At 39.9% G+C, this 24,491-nt stretch overlaps 2 long non-coding RNA genes across 3 annotated transcripts in view; one reads left to right on the plus strand and one right to left on the minus strand.

The window, feature by feature from the left end:
* The window catches only part of LOC125642965 (uncharacterized), a 444,275-nt gene that overhangs the window by 258,026 nt on the left and 161,758 nt on the right, over positions 1–24,491 (plus strand). The gene's annotated exons all lie outside the window — the stretch shown is intronic.
* LOC125642966 (uncharacterized) lies at positions 18,305–24,400 on the minus strand. Of its 2 annotated transcripts, none has more exons than XR_007358544.2 (3): positions 24,282–24,400; positions 23,496–23,664; positions 18,305–18,720 (listed from the first exon to the last, which is right to left on the minus strand). It is a non-coding gene; the product is annotated as an uncharacterized LOC125642966 (long non-coding RNA). The 2 variants fall into 2 exon arrangements; XR_007358543.2 differs by having other exon boundaries at positions 18,305–21,415.

Genomic DNA, 24,491 nt, shown 5'->3' on the forward strand with positions numbered 1-24,491 from the left:
CTCTCTTGTGCTACGCACACCATATAAATCCTTGTAAATGAAGGGAAAGGATAATAATGTAATAGTAAAATGTCATGACTATTTCTTTTGGCATAGTTGGGATGTATTTCATAAAGTTTAGTGGTATTATTCTGTTTGCCTTGGCTCCAAAAGGTACCTATTCTTTATCTTTGTGAATTTCACTGTTACTCTTTCCTTTTCATAGTAAACTTTTCCCCTCCCTTCTGAAATGTGTAGCTTGGAAACTAGATCCTTTTAATGAAGCTTTTGAGTCTCACAAAATATGATTAATCTTATTAGTGGTGCAGACTCTCTTTTTATGCTTACATTAACTAACACAAAGAGCCCCCCTACAGGTTAAAGTTTAAATGTGGATTACTAGATAAAGCTAGTTCTGAGGAGGTTTCTATGGTGCAAGGAAAAATTGAATTTGCCTTTCACCTCATTTCAGCCTTTGTCATCCTGGTTTTTGCCCTTCTCCCTCATTCACAGCAAGGATATTAATTTTGTAGTAAAATCTTTAAGCAATTATGCAGATAGCTTGGAAAAAGCAACATACAAACACAATAAGAAAAGCTTAACTGAAAAATGGACCCCAGATATTCATTAAAAACAGATGGCAACATTGCTAACAGCATAACTTTGAATGTTTAGACTAAATTTGTATTAATCTGCCACAACATGAAGACAAAAAAGGAACCATTGCCGTGCAACAGAATGTGTAGTACTTGTACTCTACATTTACAAGGTAGTGAAGTATAGTAACTAGTCTATGAATGCCCCTTTTGAGAAACAGCTAAGAAAGGCTATCCTTCTACACACAAACACATCCATCTTTAGATAGCATTCCTCTGTGGGAGGCTTGCCTTCAATTTAACAGATAATGAATTTCTTCAGATGAATCATGAAATTGATAGTGAAATGCAGTTTAGTATTTTGCAAGGCAGCATATAACCGTACAAGGGTATTTATAGTAGCAAAATGTGGTTTATTAAAATAGCTTGATTTTAAAAAAAAATTCAGCAATCTAGTAACTCTATTTTTTTCCAGGTAATTTTTGTATTGCTAATTAATTTATTTTGGAAATTATTTTGGTTGTTTTTTTAAACAAATGGATACATCAAATTGGAGAGAATTAGCACCTGCAATTGCACCTAATTAAAAGTATATTTTTATTTAGGGGCTTGGTATAACTTTTGCTTTCTGAACAATATAGATGGAAAGAGTTTTGGAATGCTCTTGGGTCCTGAAAAAGAAAAACTGCCAAAGAGAGCACAATAGTTATTATGGACTAACACCTCCCCTCAATGCACACACATAATTTCCATTATTGCTAATGGAAGTTGCATGTGCCTACATGGAAGGGAGACTAGTCCCCTATATATGTGTCATACATGCCAAAACATCTGGCAGAGAAAGAGATGTCATGACAAAGAAGAATTTAGTTCTGACAAATAACCCCAGAAATCTTTTATTTGTTTATTTTACATTTATATAGTGCCCTAAATTTACATAGCACTTTATGGACAAAACTAAGATACACTTCCTGTTGGAAAGAATTTACAATTTAATGAAGACAAAGAAATGCAACATGAAGCATATGACAACTCTCTGGCATAGGGAGAGTCTGAGGGTTACCAATCATGAGAAGTCAGGAGTTATTTCTCAGAGTCATGGGACTGACAGAGAAGAGAGATGATAGGGAAGCTGTTCTTAGTATAGGGGGCAGTATGCGCATGGTAGAAGGTATGTAGCTGGGAATGGAGGACAGGGTGGAAGGAATAAGGTGAAAGGATTGGGAAGAGTGTAGGGAGTACATGGGAGAAATGAAAGCAGAGGGGTACTGTAGTTAGAGGAAAGACTATGTAGGGTCTGGATTAGGATGTGGATCATGGGTTTGATTGGTGATGAGAAGCTGGTGAAGGGATTAAAGTAAGAAGGTTAGGGGTGACCAGTGTGGACAAGGGCTGTGACAGGTCAGACAGTGAAAGAAGAAGAGATGGTGATATTAAAGAGAAAAAAGCAGTGGGGGGGAGACTGGACATGGGGGTGCAAGAGAGAGAAAAATCAAAGGTTAAACTGAGATAACAGGCCTGGGAGGCAAGAAGGATAGCGGAGTCGTCAATAGGGATGGGGGAGAGTTATGGAGGAGATTGATTGGGAGGAAAATTGATATATTTAGTTTGCGAAAGATTACCTTTGAGATGGCAAGGAAAGGGATGGGACAGAGAGAGAGTTAGAGATGCAAGACTTGATGGAGAGTGAAAGACTGAAGGAGAATGGAAATCTCTGGTATGGAGGTGGCCTTATCTCGACTAGGAATAAAGGTACCTTTTGGTTTGATTCTTTTAAAGTATTAGCTGGTCAACTGTAGGCTCCTAACACATTTAAAATGTGTTAAACCCTCTCTAAGCCCTGGCTAACATGTTTCAAACAAACACCTCCTTTCTTTTCCATAGTGTAGATGGGGCTTGTGACAGCACTGAGGAAGCAATCCCTGAGCTCCTCCAAGGGCAGCAACCGCGCCTGTGACTGGTCCTTGCATGAGCCTCACAGAGGGTGTAGGTGTTGTGTGTCTCCCTCACCCTGCACATTTCACTGAGCTGCCAGTCACAATCTGGCCGGGAGTAGGAACCTTGGGTTGTGCCCCTGAAAAAACCTGCTTCTTTGCTTTGAAACAGAATGCTTGTTAATGTTTGCCAGAAAAAAAAGTCTATTCTCCCTGCTTAACAATGAAAGTGTAAAGAAGAGTGAGCTAGAAAATATTTCAGTCAAATAAAAATACTTTTAAAATAAAACAATTCCAATTCAAGCTGAGAGAATCTCTGTACCAAGTTTAAGCCAAATGTGAATTTGTTGTGTAGGCATAAAAAAACCTATTGCTTTTCTTTATAATTAATAATAACTAACATTTATCCAGTGCCTTTTATTGTGAAGCATCCCAAAACATCCTAGAAATACGATTTGCTGATACACAATAGGTAGGGAGGGAACATTTCACCCATCACTGAGATCAAGTTACTTCTAGGGGAAATGAGAAGTTGTTAGCCAGCCCTGCTAAAATTTTGTTGCTTGTTACACCCCATGTGAATTAAAATAGTAGTTTAAACACCTTTTTAAAAAATTAAACTTGGGCAATAATTGAAATGGAAACATGCACTAAAATTATAATGGCACAGCCTGAGGCTATATTAACCCTTATGAGGCAAACTTATCCCTAGAGGTGAAATCCTGGTCCCATCGAGATCAGTGGCAAAAACTTCCATTGATGTTTATGGGTCCAGAATTTCACCCTTGGTGTTTAACAGTTTGGGTTCTGACCAGCTCCTAAGAGTTATTGCAGAGCCCTACAGGATTGTGCTTAGAGGATGGAGAGTTTCAGATGTTGGAGGTGGGCCCAGTTTGTGACAGTCTGGTCCAATCCATTTATTCCGTTGATTTTCTTCTTTTACGCTGATGTCCAGTGATTAAAGTAGATTGAAACAGGAGAGGGAGCTCTTACTGCACCAGCTAAGAAGGATGGACAACTGCTGGGAAGAGCTCCTTAGCTAGTAATAGAAGGGGAAGCTCCCTTCTGCTTTTAGCAGAGGAAGAGGAGCAGCACTACCCACCCTACCCAGCCATTACATTGACCCCTGCTGATGAAGCTCCTTACCCTTCCCAATTGCTGGTTCCTGACTAGGCCTGGGTGAATATTTGTGAGTAACTATGTTTTTAATTGAAGTTTAATTTGAGTTCGTAAAATGTCATGAACCTAGAGTAATTGTATGAAATTTCAAACATTTGAAATGCATTTTCATTTTTATATGATTACTGTGAAGGCTGCAAAAATACCGTAACAGATGTTTGTATTGCTCTTGTGAATTTTGAGTTGGTCTTGATATGGTCTCCTGGAATTCATTCAGATGCTATGATTGGTTGAAACTACCCCATGTGATCAGGGGGAGGGGCTAGCAGAAGCCATTTAGATTCATTTTCTTAGATGGAGCCACTACGATCTGTGTGTTTTATATTTGAACCGGTCAGAAGGTAACTGATGGTAATAGCAAGTGCAAGCCTGCTACATTATGGGATGGAAAAGAAGTAGTGTTGCTGAGGGTAAATGTGGATAAATGGAGTTTACCCACTTCTTATTTAGGGAATATGTAGTTTAGTTTAGGAGTTTACTCATCTGCCATTTGGGGAAGATAGAGTTCAGGTTAGAACAGTTTATCAACTTATTTTTTTCACCACTATACCACTATGAAAGAGTCATCATGTATTCTTTCCCCCCTTGAAGATCAGGAGAAGGTGAGACACTGCCTGGAATCCCTCAGAAACACCAGAATGGAATGTGTTCCGTTCACCAGATGCTGACAGTGGTTGTGAAGCCACCTGTCCTTTCCCATAAGAAGAAACCACCAAGTAGGTGTATTTATTTGGGGGGCAATGGCCGACAAGGCCTTTTGGGGTCCTGCGGAGGACCCCAAGATTGTTTAGATCAATCCTTTTGCTTTCCTCGACCATTACATTATTATGTAGTTTTGTAATAGGAGGTCTGGTATATTACATGCCTTTCCTATGGTGAGGTTGATTTTACTGCATGCTTTGCATGTAAATTTGGCTCTGATGAGACTGTTTTACACCACACTTGTGCATGTAGTCTAGTTAATGTGGGGATTTGCATGTTTTTAATTTTGTGTCCCCTTGGGGATACACAACATGATTCTCTACTTGTTTAGACCAGTGATAGACAGGTGTAATCCACTGATCTAATATCTAGACCTAGCCAGACTAGAAACATTTTGCATGAATGTATATTTATTTTTGTAAGGCAATCCAACTACATTAGTGTACAGCTGGTCTAAATGAATCTAGGATCAGGTCTAGAGTGTGTATCTGTTATAAGGATCAGTAATGGTGAGGATACTCTATGGGATCCTAATAGAAAACAGGTTATCTGCCACCACATGATAGCAACATGAGTCAGTGTGCTCAAAGTTTCAGACTTGCTTCCCTTGCTTCGCATGCCCCAAATCTGTAACTCAAATATCTCCCTTCTTTGGGAGCTTACTATATCCCCATGGACTGTAGGAGGGAGATGGGAAGAGCATCTTGCAGCCGTAGGACTACTGGTGGGGCCAGAGGAAGAATCCACTACTGCCAGTGCCGCAGCAGGAGTACCTGCTTCTGACCCCTGGGCACCTGGACTGCCTGCATTGTCAGTTAGTAGGACATAAACCTCTGACTAAACAGTAGATGTAGGGATGTGTCTCCTGCTGAGGAGTCAGAACTTCTTGTCATCCAGGGCATGTTCCTGGTCCTCCAGAGCCTGTTTATGTGGACAGAGACCCAAAATGAGAAGAGAGGGAGAGTTTGTTTGTTTCTGGGCCATCCCTGGCTTCCACTCAGTGGAAAGATTTGGCAGCTGCTTTGCCTTCTTCCACTTCCTTGCAGTTGCTAATGGCTTCATGCCTCAGCGTAAACCATACAGTAGGAGATCTTGTAGATGCAGGATTTGGCCCAGATCTCCATTATATTTCTGGAGGTGGAACAAGAGAGCATACATCCTTACTACTTCTGCCTCACATTACCTTGTAGTCTGTATATAAAATGTATTATAAATATGTGTGGGTGTGTATGTGTGTGTGTGTGACTATGTGGATGCTCTTATTTACCCCTTCTCATAACACAACCACAAGGAAACATCCAGTGAAATTAAAAGGTAAACTAATTAAAAACTGATAAAAGGAAATATTTTTTATCCCTTACACAAATAACTTGTAGAATTCAAGATATCTTGATATTGGATATTATTGAGGCTAGGACTCTAATAGGATTAAAAACAGGATGATACATATATTGAATGGAAACTTTGGAAAGTTAGGATAGTATCGATAGTGACTGTAAAGGAATCTTAACTTGATGGGTCACTACCAGCTTCCTCTATAGTATGTAACCCAGAGTCATACTGGTATGGATAATAATTTATAAAGGGTCTTAATCCAGATGCTTCAGACATAAGCCAACAACTAAGGCTAAAATGTTCAATCCTGAATGCTTTAATTTAGGCACCTAAATAAGTTACCTGGTTTTCAGGTCATGGGATGTATAGGTACACATATGAAAATCAAGTCACTTATTTAGGTGCCTGAATAGATTTAGGTGCTTAACTTTAAGCAGCAAGGCTTGAACACTTTGGCCTAGCAGAATTATCTATTAGGGAAGCTGAAAACCTTCCTTCTACATATCTGTACTGGTGAATGTCAGAGACAGGATGTCAAACTAGATAAACCTATGGTACATCAATTTTCAGTGCAATGCCAATAATGGACTAGTGACTGTTCATATCCACAGGAAGATACAGTCACTGACCCCAAAAGCTTACAGTCTGAGATCTGGTCTACACTAGGCGTTAGGCTGATGCAAGGCAGCTTATATCAACCTAATTATGGAAGTGTCTACACTTAAATTTTGCTGATGATGTAACTGCCCCGATATGCAAACTTAATTACTCAACCTCAACAAGCAGTGTAGAGTCATGGTTGATTTGTTAGGTCGATGCTGTGTCAGTGAAGACACTGCATTGCTTATGTCGGCTGCTACTGGCTTTCAGGAGCCTTCCCATAATGCTCTATGCTGCCAATTCAATCACTATAAGCACTCTTGGTGAGGACGCACAGTGCCGACACAAGGAGCAAAGTGTAGATGTGCATAAGTGATATAATTACTGCGGCAGCTATATGTTGACATAAGTTAGGTCAACTTAATTTTGTAGTGTAGACATGGCCTGAGACAACAAGCAATGCTTAAATGGTAGGGAAGAGATATAAGTCAAAATAGGTAACATTTTGTATATATTCTGTACATTTTTGTATATTATAAATCAATAAAGAAAATGAGTAACAATGTTTATAAATATACATTACCTATATCCAACTCCTCCCAATATATCCATTATTAGTTGGCCATTTTCCAGTATGTGTCCCCAGAGAAGTAGATATTGAGGAGGGATTTGAAAGAGAACATGGACTGGCCTTTTGGATAATGTCATGCCGGAAGTTTTATAGTGTGAAGTGTCAAAGAAGTCACAAGGATAGCTCTGAGGAAAGCAGACGAGAGGGCAGTCAAGGCTGTTGAAGCAATGGAGTGTAGGACAAGCACAGCAGTGGATAACCAGGGAGGAGCAGAGTTGTGAAGGGCCTAGAAGGCAAAGACAAAAAAATTGAACTTGATGTGATGGGAAAGGGGGAGTCAGTTGGGGGACTAGTGACAGGAAGGGCAGGTTTGACATAGCAAAGAACTAGAAGCTAACAATTATGGACTATCAATAATGTTGTCTCTTTTTGACCTGAACAGCTAGCTAGTGTGGGGCTCTGGGGATGTTGCAGTTGGGAATAGAAATTGATGATGGAGTCTGTTGTTTTCTTTTATACAATTGAGTTTATTTAGAGATAGCGTAAAAAGTCCTGCTTCTCCAAACACGGGAGGAACCAAAAAAAAGGGATACTTTTTTTCTGACAGCTCTACCACACCCAGAACGTTCCTCTAGGCTTCTCCAGGGTCACTGCTTGGCTTTCTTCCTGCCTTTGAGTTGCTCTCATTCTGTCTATTTTACACATCCCCCCCACAACACAGACACAAACACACACACAAAACCTACCTACCGACCCACCTACCCAGTTACTTACCTGGTAGATTCACAACTGCTTTTGTCTTAGGTGGGCGACTTGTGATTAACTTATTGTGACAGTTATGTCAATTGAAGAGTGCATCATACTCAGTCTCAGAGGTTTATGATCCATACAATCACTTCTCAGAAGAATGACTGTTAAATAATAGAAATATTTGATCTATTATATCTGTAGTAATAGAGGTTGTAAAACTGGGATTGGGGCTCCTTGTCCTAAATGCTGTGTAAGCAGAAGACCAAAAAAAAAAGGTATTCCCTGCCCCAAAGAGCTCATAATCTAGGATGAAGTGAAACATCGAATATTCTCTCTCTCACTGATTATATTTTTGTAAGAATGAATAAAAACTGGTTCAAGAATGAACACTAGAAAATGGCCCCTCAGGGCTTTGGCTCCGGCCCGCGGGATTGCCCCCGTGGTGCCGCAGGCCCCGCTCCACTCTCAGAAGCATCCGGCAGCACGTCCCTGGGGCCTGGGGGGGAGGGGACGGGGGGGGGAAGGGCTCCGTGCGTTGCCCTTGCTTCCAGGCACTGCCCCCCACAGCTCCCATTGTCTGGGAACAGGGAACCGCGGTCAATGGGAGCTTCAGGGGAGGTACCTAGAGGCGTGGCAAGGGCTGCGCACAGAGCCCTGTGCTCCCCCACTCCCCCAGGGGCCGCACAGGGACGTGGTTTCGGCCGCTTCCCGGAGCGGCGCCGCGTGGGGCCAGGGCAGGCAGGCAGGGAGCCTGCTGTGGCCCCGGCGCGTGCTGCTGCCACCCCAGAGCCCGAACCCCTCCCACACCCCGCCACTCAACTCCCTGTCCTAAGCCCCCTGTCTGCACCTCGCACCCCTCCTGCACACCAACTCCCTGCCCTGAGCCCCCTCTTCCCCTGCCTCCCTTGCACCCCAACTTCCTGCCCTGTGCCCCATGTTGCACCCTGCACCCCTTCTGCACCCCAAACTCCTGCCCTGAGGTCCCTTCTGCAGTTGACACCCCTCCTGCACCCCAACCCCCTTCCCTGAGCCCCCTCATACACTCTGCACACTTCCTCTGCCCCAATCCCTTGCCCTGAGCCTGTTCCTGCACACCGCACCCCCTCCCACACCCCGCACCCCCTCCTGCACCTTAACTCCCTGCACCGGCCCTGCATACAATTTCCCCACCCAGATGTGGCCCTCGGCCCAAAAAGTTTGCCCACCCCTGGACTAGGGTGACCAGATGTCCTGATTTTATAGGGGCAATCCTGATATTTGGGGTTTTGTCTTATATAGGCTCCAATTACTCCCCACCTCCTGTAACAATTTTTTACACTTGCTGTCTGGTCACCCTAACAGTGACTAACTTTTGGATACATTTGCCAGAGGTTCTGGGCCTATTACAGGAGTGGGGGGATGCGTGGGTATAGCCTGCAATGTGCAGGTGGTCAGACTAGATGATCATCCCGATGAGTCGAAAGAATAGTAAATATGGCAGGCGACCAGCTTGGCTTAATGGTGAAATCTTAGCGGATCTTAAACATAAAAAAGAAGCTTACAAGAAGTGGAAGGTTGGACATATGACCAGGGAAGAGTATAAAAATATTGCTAGGGCATGTAGGAATGTTATCAGGAGGGCCAAATCACACCTGGAGCTGCAGCTAGCCAGAGATGTCAAGAGTAACAAGAAGGGTTTCTTCAGGTATGTTGGCAACAAGAAGAAAGCCAAGGAATGTGTGGGCCCCTTACTGAATGAGGGAGGCAAACTAGTGACAGAGGATGTGGAAAAAGCTAATGTACTCAATGCTTTTTTTGCCTCTGTTTTCACTAACAAGGTCAGCTCCCAGACTGCTACGCTGGGCATCACAAAATGGGGAAGAGATGGCCAGCCCTCTGTGGAGATAGAGGTGGTTAGGGACTTTTTAGAAAAGCTGGACGTGCACAAGTCCATGGGGCCGGACGAGTTGCATCCAAGAGTGCTGAAGGAACTGGCGGCTGTGATTGCAGAGCCATTGGCCATTATCTTTGAAAACTCGTGGCGAACCGGGGAAGTCCCGGATGACTGGAAAAAGGCTAATGTAGTGCCAATCTTTAAAAAAGGGAAGAAGGAGGATCCTGGGAACTACAGGCCAGTCAGCCTCACTTCAGTCCCTGGAAAAATCATGGAGCAGGTCCTCAAAGAATCAATCCTGAAGCACTTGCATGAGAGGAAAGTGATCAGGAACAGCCAGCATGGATTCACCAAGGGAAGGTCATGCCTGACTAATCTAATCGCCTTCTATGATGAGATTACTGGTTCTGTGGATGAAGGGAAAGCAGTGGATGTATTGTTTCTTGACTTTAGCAAAGCTTTTGACACGGTCTCCCACAGTATTCTTGTCAGCAAGTTAAGGAAGTATGGGCTGGATGAATGCACTACAAGGTGGGTAGAAAGCTGGCTAGATTGTCGGGCTCAACAGGTAGTGATCAATGGCTCCATGTCTAGTTGGCAGCCGGTATCAAGTGGAGTGCCCCAAGGGTCGGTCCTGGGGCCGGTTTTGTTCAATATCTTCATAAATGATCTGGAGGATGGTGTGGATTGCACTCTCAGCAAATTTGCGGATGATACTAAACTGGGAGGAGTGGTAGATACGCTGGAGGGGAGGGATAGGATACAGAAGGACCTAGACAAATTGGAGGATTGGGCCCAAAGAAATCTGATGAGGTTCAATAAGGATAAGTGCAGGGTCCTGCACTTAGGACGGAAGAACCCAATGCACAGCTACAGACTAGGGACCGAATGGCTAGGCAGCAGTTCTGCGGAAAAGGACCTAGGGGTGACAGTGGACGAGAAGCTGGATATGAGTCAGCAGTGTGCCCTTGTTGCCAAGAAGGCCAATGGCATTTTGGGATGTATAAGTAGGGGCATAGCGAGCAGATCGAGGGACGTGATCGTTCCCCTCTATTCGACATTGGTGAGGCCTCATCTGGAGTACTGTGTCCAGTTTTGGGCCCCACACTTCAAGAAGGATGTGGATAAATTGGAGAGAGTCCAGCGAAGGGCAACAAAAATGATTAGGGGTCTGGAACACATGAGTTATGAGGAGAGGCTGAGGGAGCTGGGATTGTTTAGCCTGCAGAAGAGAAGAATGAGGGGGGATTTGATAGCTGTTTTCAACTACCTGAAAGGGGGTTCCAAAGAGGATGGCTCTAGACTGTTCTCAATGGTATCAGATGACAGAACGAGGAGTAATGGTCTCAAGCTGCAGTGGGGGAGGTTTAGATTGGATATTAGGAAAAACTTTTTCACTATGAGGGTGGTGAAACACTGGAATGCGTTACCTAGGGAGGTGGTAGAATCTCCTTCCTTAGAGGTTTTTAAGGTCAGGCTTGACAAAGCCCTGGCTGGGATGATTTAACTGGGAATTGGTCCTGCTTTGAGCAGGGGGTTGGACTAGATGACCTTCTGGGGTCCCTTCCAACCCTTATATTCTATGATTCTATGATCATGATGATCCCTTCTGGTCTTAAAGTGCAATGAGTCTATAAGCTGGCAGAATGTAAAGAGCAACAGCTTGGATGTTGGTGAGTGGAGTTGATGGCTGGAGAAAATCATCTGGGAGAGATGGTCAGATTCATAGGAAGTTGGCTCAGAGCGAATGGCAATAGCTAAGAGAGTACTGGGGGGCTGCTTCCTGCTGTGCTGATCAGATCAGCATGGTTTGGCTGCTGGGAAGATTGGAGCATACTTACTGGCAGCCATACTAACTGGCTTCTCAGTTTTTCTTTTCTGTGTTGAACAGAATCTGGCTGAGCATGTTAGATTTGAAAGGTTTAAGGAAAATTCCTATTGGGCTCCTTTCACTGCTGCAGAAACAAGTAACGCAGGGAGCGTCTGGCAAGAGAGCTCTTGGTAAATGTGTTTGACTCCAGTTGGATAATTCATGGGTGCTGTGTGTGGAGATTGATATCACAAGTCTCATTTTTTTATATCAGTCTGGGAATCTAAGTAAGAAAAATACAAATGTTTGTGGCCTCCACATGCCACTCTACCAAGACTAAAAAAAAATGGGGAAGCCCAAGCATGCAGGTCTCACTTGAAAAGCCTAGACTAGGGGGCCCTGTTTAGCATGGTGAAGAAATCAGTATATTCCCTAATTTTCCATTTAAGTGCTTTAGGGTCCCAAATACTCAAGCAAGTTATCTATGATCTAGTCAAGGTGGCTACATGGTCACTGGCAGTAATTCCTCTGGAGTTTCTGAGGCTGCTACCGCCAAGGGTAGTGTTTGAGGCTGCACTCACTGCAGAACCCCCCCTTGCTGGAGGGCTCCAGCCTCTGATTTTTGGCATAGGGGCTGATTTTTTACTTTGCCATGTAGGCTGCCTCCGGAGTTGAGTAGGCCAGTGGTTCTCAAAGCCGGTCTGTCGCTTGTTCAGGGAAAGCCCCTGGCGTGCCGGACCATTTTGTTTACCTGCCGTGTCCACAAGTTCGGCCGATCGCAGCTCCCACTGGCTGCGGTTCACTGCTCCAGGCTAATGGGGGCTGCAGGAAGGGCGGCCAGAACGTCCCTTGGCCTGCGCCACTTCCTGCAGCCCCCACTGGTCAGGAGCGGTGAACTGCGGCCAGTGGGAGCCGCGATCAGCCGAACCTTCAGACGCGACAGGTAAACAAACCGGTCTGGTGCGCCAGGGGCTTTCCCTGAACAAGCGACGGACCGGCTTTGAGAACCACTGGAGTAGGCCACAAACCTTCATATGGAGGGAGGCTATGGGGTCTCTGGCCACTCAAAGTAATGGCTGCCAGGGAAATCCCTATGAAGATCCTGAAGACAATGCCACCATCTTTGGTTGTGGCAGCAAGTGCCCTCTGTTGCTTGGCAAGGAGTAGTTACATGGTGGGGTCAAGCAAGCCTGCACCCTGTGATTGTCCTGGTTGTTCTGGCGATGGTATTCATCTCTTCTTGGATTAGCTGAAGTCTCAAGCTCAACTTCTTTCGTCCTCTAGTTTAACCATTTTGAGTGTGTTTGATTGTGGATATGCTGTCCAACCTGGAGGTAGTGAGGGTTCATTCATTGTGGCAGGGTCAACTCAGCATCCAGGCTCCACAAACCTGAACCACAGCTGCTGCCTTTTGTCTGAGCTGGAGAGCAGAGCTGTCTGACAGACTAAGTTGGCTCTAGGTTCTCTATGCTCAGTTCTCACCCACAGCTTTCTCACCTCTTGCAGCATATCCCCCCAGAAAGGGCATGGAGAATGCTGCACATTTGACCATGGCATCAGGTGAAGCAGGGAGGTCAATGATGTGTCACTTCCGAGACCTGGGTCCAAGTGGCATTTTGGCGATATGTGGTAATTTGAATGGCAGGTCTGGCTGTCACAGCCACGTAAAGGAAGAAAGGGAAGTTTTCCATTATAATACTAGCTTTTAAGAGGCAGCTCTGCCACTGAGCTGGTCAGTCAGGTTCTGGATTTTGCAGCTGAGCTGTGAAGTCAGGTTACTTAAGAGATAATCACCCAACTCCCATTGGGTTCTCAGAACAGCAGCAGTATTGTTGGGTTATCATTGTATGATTATATAGATTTATTGGTTTGGTATGTGGTCACCTTTCCTCATGTTATCAGGGCCAAGGAACAGCAGGCGTTCAAGGCAGGTTAGATTGTGGGCTTTTTTCCTGCTCATGCCCACCCTTCACTTGTCCCACTCAGGATTGCACCCCAATCCCCGCAAGTTATATGCCATGCCATTTATCCTATTGAAATTTATCCTATACAATTGAAATTAAGGCATGTGCTATATTAGTGTTCTGCATTAAATGTCAATTCCCTCCCCTTTAGAAAGTGTATAACAATAGTAAGAAGTGCTATTTTTTAAATAAGTATGGCTGCTTAAGGCCAGAACAGCAAGAGGAAACACTGATGTTGGAAAACAGGTTTGACATGCCGACGATGCTTTTATATTTATACTTACAAGAACTTATGACCAGTATCCCTCTCATCATTAAATTATTCTTATTACCTCACAGAGTAATGGAATTTTAAAGACTGATTTTATATTACTGAAATAGTACAGAAAATGAGTTGCTCACTAGCCATGGTTTCCTTTTCATCATCGTTTTTTGGGAAAAATTCTATAGATCCTATATCTACTGCATGTATAATGAAAAATATCAATACAAATATCCAGAAGAGGAAATTTATCTATAGATTCACTCATTCACTTTTGATCAGTAATGAACTGCATAGAAAACGTGACCAAGCTTTTGTAAAAAGAATCTTGCAACATAACAGTACACTTTTTTTTCCCCCTTTTTTAAAAAAATGACTTTCAAATAGGTTTAACCAGCTTGTTTACAATCAGTCATAGTTACACTTTGTCAAGATAATTAACACTGATGTTACTTATAATGTTTCCAATTACGTTATATTGCAATAGACATGAACTTTATATTTGTATCTGCATATATTTACAATTAAAACAGTGCACAGGACAATCTAATTTTTCTTCAATATCAGAAGTAAAAGATTAAACAATTGTGGGAAAGTTTGATAAAACAAATTCTAATGCCTGGAATTTAGCAGCTTAACATCTTTTTCTCTTCTGTGCTGTTGATTTTGGTTTGTCCTGTTCTTTTTCTTTTATTGTTTTGAAATGCGTTCCCCTATCATGGCTGATGGTTTCTTATTAAATTATTTATTGATGTGGCAGACACATGTTGAATAGGTTCATTAAATTTCACAAGTTGTTGGAGTCTAGTTCACCCGAATAAGGAGAAAAAAAAACACTTTAGACTCTTTAGGACAAAAAAGTCATGTTTCTGAGCTTTTCTAAAGCATTTAATAAAGCATGAAAAGATATTACATCAATCCCACTAAAACACAAGGGGAAATGAATGATGTTACTGTAAATCTTTACATCAATCACACCCGGTATTTTTGAAAACAATATAGTTTTGTTTGCATTTCAGAAGTGACAAACAACTCTTCTGACTGTCTTAACATAGTCCCTTTCCATTAGTCAAGACCAGAAGCAAGTCAGAATTAAAATGTGGCCCATGGTTGCTAGGCAGCTGAGTTGTCTTGACATGGTGGTTAGCTTCCTTTTCATTGAATGACAACAGTGAAATGAAAGAAGTTTTGAAAAACTTGATAATGGTTTTCAAAGGAGGAGGATAATTGGTGGTGCTTGTGCAGCGCTGTGTGGAAACTTTCAGACTGCAGTAAGGGACGACTGTCACTAAAAATTTAAACTCTTGTACACAAACTTGACCTGGAATCTTCTCTAGGTTTTCAGCAGTTCATTTGTAGAGCACTTCTCTCAGCCCAAGGGGTGCTGGGATGAAAGAGTTAAGACAGATGGGTAAAGCCCCAAAGGAAGAAAAGAATCAATAGGTGTGATTTAATCCATCAGTGAAAGGGAGGAATTAAGTAAAATCTTTTAAATGGGAAATGTGTAAAAGACCTTTTGATAGTACTTAGACAATACAAATATTTTTGTCATATGATTGCAGTTGAGAGCTATACCTGCATTTGATCTGTAAAATAAAATACAGATTATTTTGGCACATTATGCCAGAAATTAAGGAATTTTCCTGCTGTTTGTTTTTTATATTCTCTAGAGTCTAGGCAATAGATAATTTAATTCAAACAAATTTATCCTAGATGACAAAAAACTAAGGCATAACAAGATGATTGCAAGGTAAGCTTTTGCAGCCAGTGTTAATGATGGAAATTAATGGGACATTAATATTAATAACAAAGTTGCTATGCAGTAAAATTTCTGTTAAACTGATATAAAAGTCAAATTTATGTATAACTGTCCATATAATTAATATACCTTAAAAAATGAGCAAAATGTACCCATAATGAAAGAAGGGACCAATTAGGGTTAGATTAACATTCATGGTTATTTACAGTTGTTTTTGTACTTGTTCTTGTGCTCTGACTTCCTAAAATTTCACAACCCAAAGATTTAGAAAAATGGGGTTGTTTAGACGCGAGGTGCAATGAAGTGGCTGCAGCCATTGTGCAGACACCACCTCTCTCATTATATCCTCTCAATCAACACTCGGCACACAGGAAACCGCAATAAAGCCCATCTGCCACGGTTAATCTGCAGGCAAACCCACACCCATGTCTGTGCCCGTTACTCTCCAGCCTTATTATTCTCAGATCCAAAGCTTCATAAGGGATCAGCCAAAGTCCATTAAAGTAAATAATAGCTAGAAATGACAGGCTTAGCAAGGATTGGGAGGAAGTTGAAGACCAATCTGAGCTGTGAGCTCTGATTAATAGAGAAAAGCATTAGGAGAAAAGGGGAGAAAAATGACCTCAGCCTGCTCCAAAGAATTCCTGAACCTTGGTTGTTAGGGCAAGTGCTACCATCTGAGACGTTAGTGATCCTTGAATTTCCTTCACTTTGATGCAGCTCAAATGGGAAAATTTTGAAGGTTCAGCAAGGCCCCAGACCTCAGCTGGAAAGCTGTCTGGAGTCAACCCTGTCAAAATTCTCTTGTGTAAAAGAAAGCCTTTATTAGCTAGATTGCAACAAAAACCCACAGACTCTAATAAGAAGATAATGCATGCTATAGATTGCACATATATTAATTATTAGATGGTATTTAATTGTTCTTAAATGTATCCTAGTGCAGTGTGAAAAAGATCTTTTAAATACCAGCCATAGCAAAAAAAAAATAAAAAAAAATAGACTCTTCTCCCCCCTATTTTTCTTTGTTCAACTTCATTTTAAAATAGGACATTCACTTCATTAACAAATGATAAAATGTACTGCTTGGGAGGATTGGCAGATAAGGTTGATGGCTTGCAAGGATGTTCTTGTGTAATGTTTACTCTCCATTATCTCAGCTGTGTGTTGCACATGAACAGACTATAAAGCAACCACTGCCAAGTCAGCACTACACAAGAATTTCTTTCTTTCCCCCTTTTGACTGGCTTGTAGTGTTAAAAAAATTAATTATTTTAAAAACAAAAGTCTGGAAAGTTCAAAAACATTTGCTGCCATTTTCTATGCAAATTCTTTCGCTCTCCTTACATTATAATATCTGCATGTGGCTTTTTGACCACTACTAACCATAAGCAGTCTTCTACTGTTCATGTTAGTATCCCCTGTCTTTTCTTTTTAAAACCTCTGATGCAGTGTCTAATACTTCACATCTCATATCAGCCATGCAAATTCTGGTGAACAAAAACCTAAAAAAAAGACACTTGCAAATGATTTTATAACAGTATGGGGAAGCAGCTTCTAAGCTAATCAATATCAAACTGCAAGCCAAACAAAACTACTCAGAAACATCTGGTGCAGTGTACAGGTGTTGGACAATCCCTGATGATTTCTTAGGAATATATTAATGATCTGGATGAGGACTTTCTGTCAAGGAAACTCATTCTATGATGCATTCCTCCTAAAAGTTTATATTACAGTATACAGTTTTCATAAATAAAATGTAGAGAACGGTGGTTAAAATGATGGCTGTGTCAGGATATTGCTGATAACTTGGCTAATGCGCTGTTCATGTACATTTGATGCAATTTTCATATTTTAATCTTAAATAGAACCTGAAATGACAATTATGAAAAGACAAAATAGATACCACCAGCAGCTGTAATTGCTATCTATGCTGCTCAAGGATAGGCAAAAGACACAGTAAATCAATATTAAGTTCTCCACATATGCAGGTATCACAACAAGGACATCATATAACATCATTATAAGCAAATCCTAATACAATGTGGACAGTTCTTTCAGAGAATACAGGATGAACATAGAATGTGTGAACCTAACTAGTTCTCTGTAGTGTCAGCTGGTGTCTTAAGGAAAAATAAATGTCTGACTCTTTAAAAGCATAGTGATCTTTCTATACATTGAATGTATGTGAGGGGGAAAAACAATTTTCAAATATTTTTTCTTAAGTGAATACACATTATTGGCTTTACTAAATAGAATTTATGCAGTTTTCTTTTTATCCTTCTAATGTAATGGAACTATAAGACATTAAAGGGTTAAATGATAGAGGCTACTTGTAAAATGGTAAACTAAAATGCCTCTTATTGCTAATTAAACCAACCATTTAAATGACATGTTATATTTGGATCATTTGGGCCTGAGTGCTCAAACTTTGTCTTATTAAACAATTCCTTATTAAAAATATATATATTCTGGCACTAAAGAAATTGTGCAAGACTTTCAGAAAAGTAAGGACAAATAATATCACAATGCAGCTTGCATATAGGGTTTGTTGTAAGTAAAATGGAATGAAATATGAAATTGTAGAATGCAGGCAAGATCTGCATGCCAGCAAAACTTAAAGGAGGCAAAATCATTGGACTCAAGTAATATACCAAATATGGACCACTCCCCACTGCAAAAAAAGGAAGTAAAACCTGCTGATGTATGGAATCTTTATATAAAATATAAAAAATCCTGTGGCTTTTTTTAAACTACACTATGGCTTCAAAAAATAATGCTTATTAAAGCATACAAGAGGAACAGGTCTGACTTGAACTCTAGCCTTATGAACACATTTTATATGACTATTTACTTTTCTTTTTAATGGGGAACACAGTAACCCACAGCACCATCTGATATATACTCTGTTGCCTCTGATATGTTTTCTTTTGAAATGAACATGTTCAGAAATATCAAATTCAATCTTTCATACTCATCTTTTAAAAATATTAAAGCTGCATTCACAAAGCACAAGCAATACCTGCAAATGATTTTTTTAAAAACCTTTCTTTGTTTAATACAACATATTTTCACATTTACTTCTCCTTTTGTCTTCTAGGGTAAGGTGACTAATGCCAGTCATATGTACAGTAGCTTTCTCTAAGAACTGAGCCTCGCTTTGCATTTAGACATGTTCATATTGAATTTTGATATTATATAATAAAAAGGGAAGCGATGGAACAATTTAATAATATTTTTGCCATTTTGTTTAATAATGGTATAAATAATACTATACATTTAAATGGGTTTTGGAATGTATTTGTTTACACAGGAACAGAAATAATAATCTCTCAGTAACATTCTATCAAATGGTCCATCAATCAAAAGAGTCCATCGTTAGAATCAAAGTATCTTCTGCTGGTGAGAACTAAAAAACAAAACAAAACAAAAAATGGATTGTGGCATTGAATCCATGATTCTTGGGTTATTATACAGTAACTCCAGGCTGTAGTTCCTCTTATGTTACAGGTTAGTCTCCCTTGGATATTTTCTTCCAGTTATACTCTTAAATATATGTGTGGATCCCAGATATTCCCATGGTTTCTGTTTAGATTAATGTAAGACCCTTGTTCCTCACTGGAAATACTTACTATTCAGTAAAAATATTCTATACATTTACTTTAAAACACTAAATTTGAATCTGTATGTATATCCACATAGATTTGCCCAACTTCAAAATATATACTAAAATAACTACTTGTACTCTTTAATCACTTCAGATGCAGTTCAGGAAAATTGAGTTTTTTCAAAACACACCAATAGATTGCATTTTACATATCATGCTATTTGAAATTGTGACTCCACACTGTAGATATGTTGCAATCCCCCTTATGGGAATCACACATATAAATGAACTCTCCTTATAATGAAGTAGAGTGACAGTCCTGATTTGTTTCAATAGTTTGCAATGTATTCATTGCAATTCTGACAACAACGCAGGTTATACTGAAGCTCTACTCATAAAGTTCTGCAGAAAAAAACATGAATTTATTGTAAGAAGATAATACCATATATTTTAAAACAGAAATCATTTTCTTCCACAGAGTGAAGATGTAGCTTGAATATGGAAACGTTTGTACATTATCCAAAAGCTTTTGATTGCACAGTTGTCTGCACAACTGTGGATATAACTCTGGGAACTTAGGGCCTATTAACTAACCATAACATCTCTCCAGCCTTTATATTACCTTAAGTTGTTTTTTGTTGTTGTTGTTGTTGCATTTGTCACCTTAAAAAGCAAATTCTTACTTTGCCTTATTTACTAGCCAGCAAAAACACTATCTCTCTTTTTCACACACGGTAAACGACAAGTGGGTAGAGCACCCCTCTTTTTCTGTGTCCTTTCTTCCTTTCAGCCAAAAAAAAAAAAAAGTGAGATACAGAAGAGGATTGATACTAGAACTGTTAGGGATTTGGGGTCTGTTCTCTTCCCGAAAATGAGGAAAAATCAGATTAAATATTTGACCCTGTTTTAATGTATTTGGACAGGAGCAGAAGTTCATTTTAAAGCATCCCTGTTTGGGATTCCCTTGAGCCTTTTAGACTCCCTAGGATTACCTGCAAGAGAGCTGGGACTTCATTTCTACTGTAAACATGCTTACATTTCAGGACAAACATAACAACAGTAACAAATAGTCCTACTATGTCTCATACACTAAGTGTGGGCAAGTGTTCCTTTACCAAAGCTGTCTGTAGAAATGGATTCAAAACATGGCCAAAATTGAAATAAATTATATAGGGTGTATCTAGTTTGGGGGGAAAGAGATTTGTGTGTGTGTGTGTGGTAAGGGAGGAATGAGGTGCTGTTTATCTCACCATAGCTTACCACTCTGTCTCTCTTTGGATAATAATCATAGGACCCAGATGCTAAAACTAAGTAATATTTTCCCACAAGCAGCTTCTGTCTCCTTGGCAGCTTTGTAGGCAGTTGTGTTGGTAGCTCTGGATATGTCTCTGGCTCTCTTATGTGGTTTTGCTCTTGATGGGCTGCCGAGGCTGCCCTGTGCTGCTAGATACCATTTTCCTCTGTCAGCACTTGGGCTCTTTGGAGCTTTATACTGTGCAAATCCCTCCTGAAAAGGGTTGATGGACTTTTCTAAGGGAAAAAAACAGAGTCCATCTTCCTGGCTGTTGTAGATATTAACTGCATTACTAGTTCAGGTATTCAGGAAAACTTAATCCATTTTGCAGTTTCCTCATTTAGTTTCTTTCTCCCCAGAGGTTTAATTTTTGCCACAAATTAACCGTGAAGGTACAATCCAAAGAATTTTGCTTCTAGTTTGTACCCATTATTTTACTGTCATTTATTTTCTGTTACTGTATTATGTTTCCATTAACTTACTTTGTCCTTCTCATTTAACATATTAATATTATGGTATGAGGATACCATAAAGCAAACATGTGGTATCTCATATATCAATATGTAATTAATGAAGTAAGAGTTCTATACTTTGGACATTAATTGTGGATTCATTCCCAGTATGTTTCTAGACTGGATCATATTTCATATTCAATTTATATTTAAAAGTAACTTATTTGTAAACAGTTTTGCATATCCTGTTTCCAGAGCATGATCATGAAAAAGTATTTTTAAATGTTATTCTTTCCAATAGGTATATATGTCCTATATAGCCCACATACTATATTTCCCTTGCATATTTAATATAGACCAGATAGAGAAATTTTTCCTTACAAGTGTAAAAGTGATTTATAGTTAAGACCTTTGGGCTTTTTTTAAAAAATAATAAATTAGGAAATAGCTTTATATATAAACATTTTCTATGCTGGTCTCCCTCTTCAGCACAGTGCATTCTATTTCATTTACAGGTGTGCTGAAAAAAAACCAAAACATGTTTTAAATAGTGATTAAATTTCTCTTTGTGGCTGCATAGCTTCCAAATTATTAATTCTAGATTTTCATTATAATAAGTGAATTGCATATCTGTCAGAGGATCATAACGGAAATGCAGGAAATGCTATCCTAGCTTCATCCATGAAAACAGGTCTCCAGGTCATTTGTATGGCAGTCCCTTGTGGAATTCTCCATGAGGTTTCCAGCCTGTCTGATATCAAAAATGCACAAGGGCACTTGTTAGACTGTAATTATGAGTTCACTTTCTAATTACCGTAGCACACAGAATTATTTCATGGAAGTTCATTTAACATTAAAAATGTATTGACTGATGGCTCACAATCTAGTAACTTTTTAAAATAGAGCTAGTGAAGTCAATGTAAAAAACAAACAAAAATAACCCCCAAAACTAAAACAACTTTAAAAAAATCAACCAATTTAAATGTTCTCCTTGCACTTTCACTAGGTCATTCTGTCTCTTCCAGGAAATTACTACATTCCAGAAATTCCGCTATGAAATGCACTCAATCAATATTCTTAAAACTGTTTTATTATTATTTATTATTAGGCTGGCATCAAAGGCCTGCATGGGTTGCTGAACATCTGGATTGATACGTAGTATTTGTATTGACCTTTGTCGGAACGGCTGGTGCCACAAGGGTCTAGAGGAAGACAAAGACCTTGACTAAAAGAATTGGTCATGTAATGATACAAACACATTTCTAAGAAGCAAACAAACTCCAGAGCCGTCAATAGGTGACCATTCCGAACATATACAACTATGTTACCTTATTTATGTTATCCTTCCCCGCAACCCAGTTTTGTCAGTTTTCACTCAATAAATTTAGGGCTTGATCCTGTGAAATCTTACTCTTATGACTGGTCCTCACTCATCCAAATACTTCCACTAACTCCAATAAAGCTGTTTGCATGAATAGTGACTACTCATGTGATCAGTGGTTTGCAGAATTGGATCTTAGAGTGTAAGCTCTTTAGGGAATAGATCATGTATTTTATTTGTTCAATAAAGTGGCATAGACATTTGTGGTGCTGCCGATGTAATAATTATAGGAATATTTTAGCTTCTGATCGTATGTCAAAGTGTATATAAAACATTTAGGTTCATAGGAAACCACCTAAGAATTTTTTCTGGTAACATACAATATTTTGCATATTCAGTATATGTAGCTGTTTAGCAAACTGTTGAAGGTACCATTCTTGGAATGACTTACAAACTCTGTAATATTTTTTGTGTGACATCTGGTAGATGACAGTAGCATATTATATTGTCTATTCACATGGCTACTGGCTCCTTCACTTTCCTAATTAAACTGGGTATCAGGGGGGTAGCCATGTTAGCCTGTACCCACAAAAACAACGAGGAGTCCGGTGGCACCTTAAAGACTAACAGATTTATTTGGGCAATAAGCTTTCGTGAAGAAGTGGGTTTTTTACCCACAAAGCTTATGCCCAAATAAATCTGTTAGTCTTTAAGGTGCCACTGGCCTCCTCATTGTTTTAATTAAACTGATGAGATTTAACGGGTTTTTTTCCTGCTTCCCTTATTGCTTCAATAATGAAAGAGGCAGTTTTGTCTCTAAATAAACTGTAATACTGTAACTTGTGGTACTTGATCGTTACAGAGTAAAGCTTGCATTGTACTTTCAAAGCCAGAAGAAATTTATAGCTGTTTCAGACCCTGTTTGTCCCAGTAGGTGTCACTGCCGGGACTGCAAGGTGGCAACCTCAGGCCTGCAGTGCATTTTTTTTTAAAGATGCTTGACAGTGTACATTAAATTAACTAGATGCCTAAATGACACCTCTTTCCCATCCCAAGGCAAGTTGTTCCAGTGGTTCATTATGCTCACTGTCAAAAATGTGCCCCTTATTTCTGGTCTTAATTTGTCTACCATCAGCTTTCAACCATTCAGATCTTGTTATGCCTTTTTCTGTTAGGTTAAAGATATGTCTGTTTAACCCATCATTGTTTAGATAGGAAGTTTCAACACTTAAGGAAAACAGATAATCTCCAGTGAGTTACATCTTCTGTGGCTACTGGGTTGTTTTGATGCCCACAAGTGCTTCTACCCTGGCATATGGTTTGTACTAAATTTAAGAAACAAGAAGTCTATGCATTTAATTCTAAATATCTTAATGTTTCATGAACAAAATTTCTCACTCTTCAAATTTTGTTTTTAAAGAAGGAAATGCAATCTTATTTTGAGCTAGAACTGGTGATACTTTTATTAGCACAAAATACATGGTTGTTCATAATGTTAAATGCTACTTACAGGAACCCAAATGGAAGATTTTGAAGTTTTCCGTCTTTGTGTTGTCACCATGGAACCCTGCTTCTCCAGGTTTTCCATAACTTCTTTTTCTAGTGCTCTCAATTTAAGTTATATGAACTTTGATGTATGTTTTACTTGTGCTAGGAGAAATGCACCTATGAAATGCCACCTGCATGCAAAAAAATCCATATTAGAATGGTTTTAATTCCCAAAGTTACATGGGGGTCCTGTGCACAAAGAAAAATGATTACGCATTCATTTTAGTCATATAATCTTAAAATACCTTAAAATGTCATAGGGGCACATACATCACATCTGGGATAAACCTTTATAGTCTCCCTACTTTTAAAAAAAAACAAATGTATACTGCATGTGATGGCTTAAGAAAAAAATCACAATTATTCTGTATTTTACGCAATATATTTATCAGTAATCTGTTCTGCATGCAACTTTAAGATAAAAGCTTGTCGTCATTTTACTACTTGCTTTTCTGAGTCACTTACAAATAAAAAATTGCACATAGTGAGACTGGCCGGTAGAGGCCTCTCTAGATTTGCCTTATGATGAAGAACTCTTAGAATGTGCCTTGAATCAGACGCAGTTAGCAAAACTACTTGAAAAGATTCTTTTGCATACGGGGGGAAAAAGATCACTCTTTAATGCCCTTTTAAGTTGCAAGATGTTGATTAATGTTGCCCTTTACATTAATGATGTTTCAAGTAAAAGAAAACAAATTTAAAATGGATAAATTCTATTGAGGATGCATTAATTAAACAGAGACTTTACCATATGCTGTGGCTGGAGTGCTTGCTGGCCTTTCTGTTGTTGTTACCTGTGTAAAATCCACCCCATCCTCTACATGAATGCCCAAGCTGAATAGCCATTTGAATGAAGGCTTTAGTTTGATTCGCCATACAAGGGGTACTGTGTCACTGTGTTTTCTTTCTAGGAGTCACTAAGTGATTTCTATATCTGTTGTCATGGTGATATAGCAAA

Source organism: Caretta caretta, chromosome 9, assembly GCF_965140235.1.
Source record: "Caretta caretta isolate rCarCar2 chromosome 9, rCarCar1.hap1, whole genome shotgun sequence".
NCBI classification, from domain to species: domain Eukaryota; kingdom Metazoa; phylum Chordata; order Testudines; family Cheloniidae; genus Caretta; species Caretta caretta.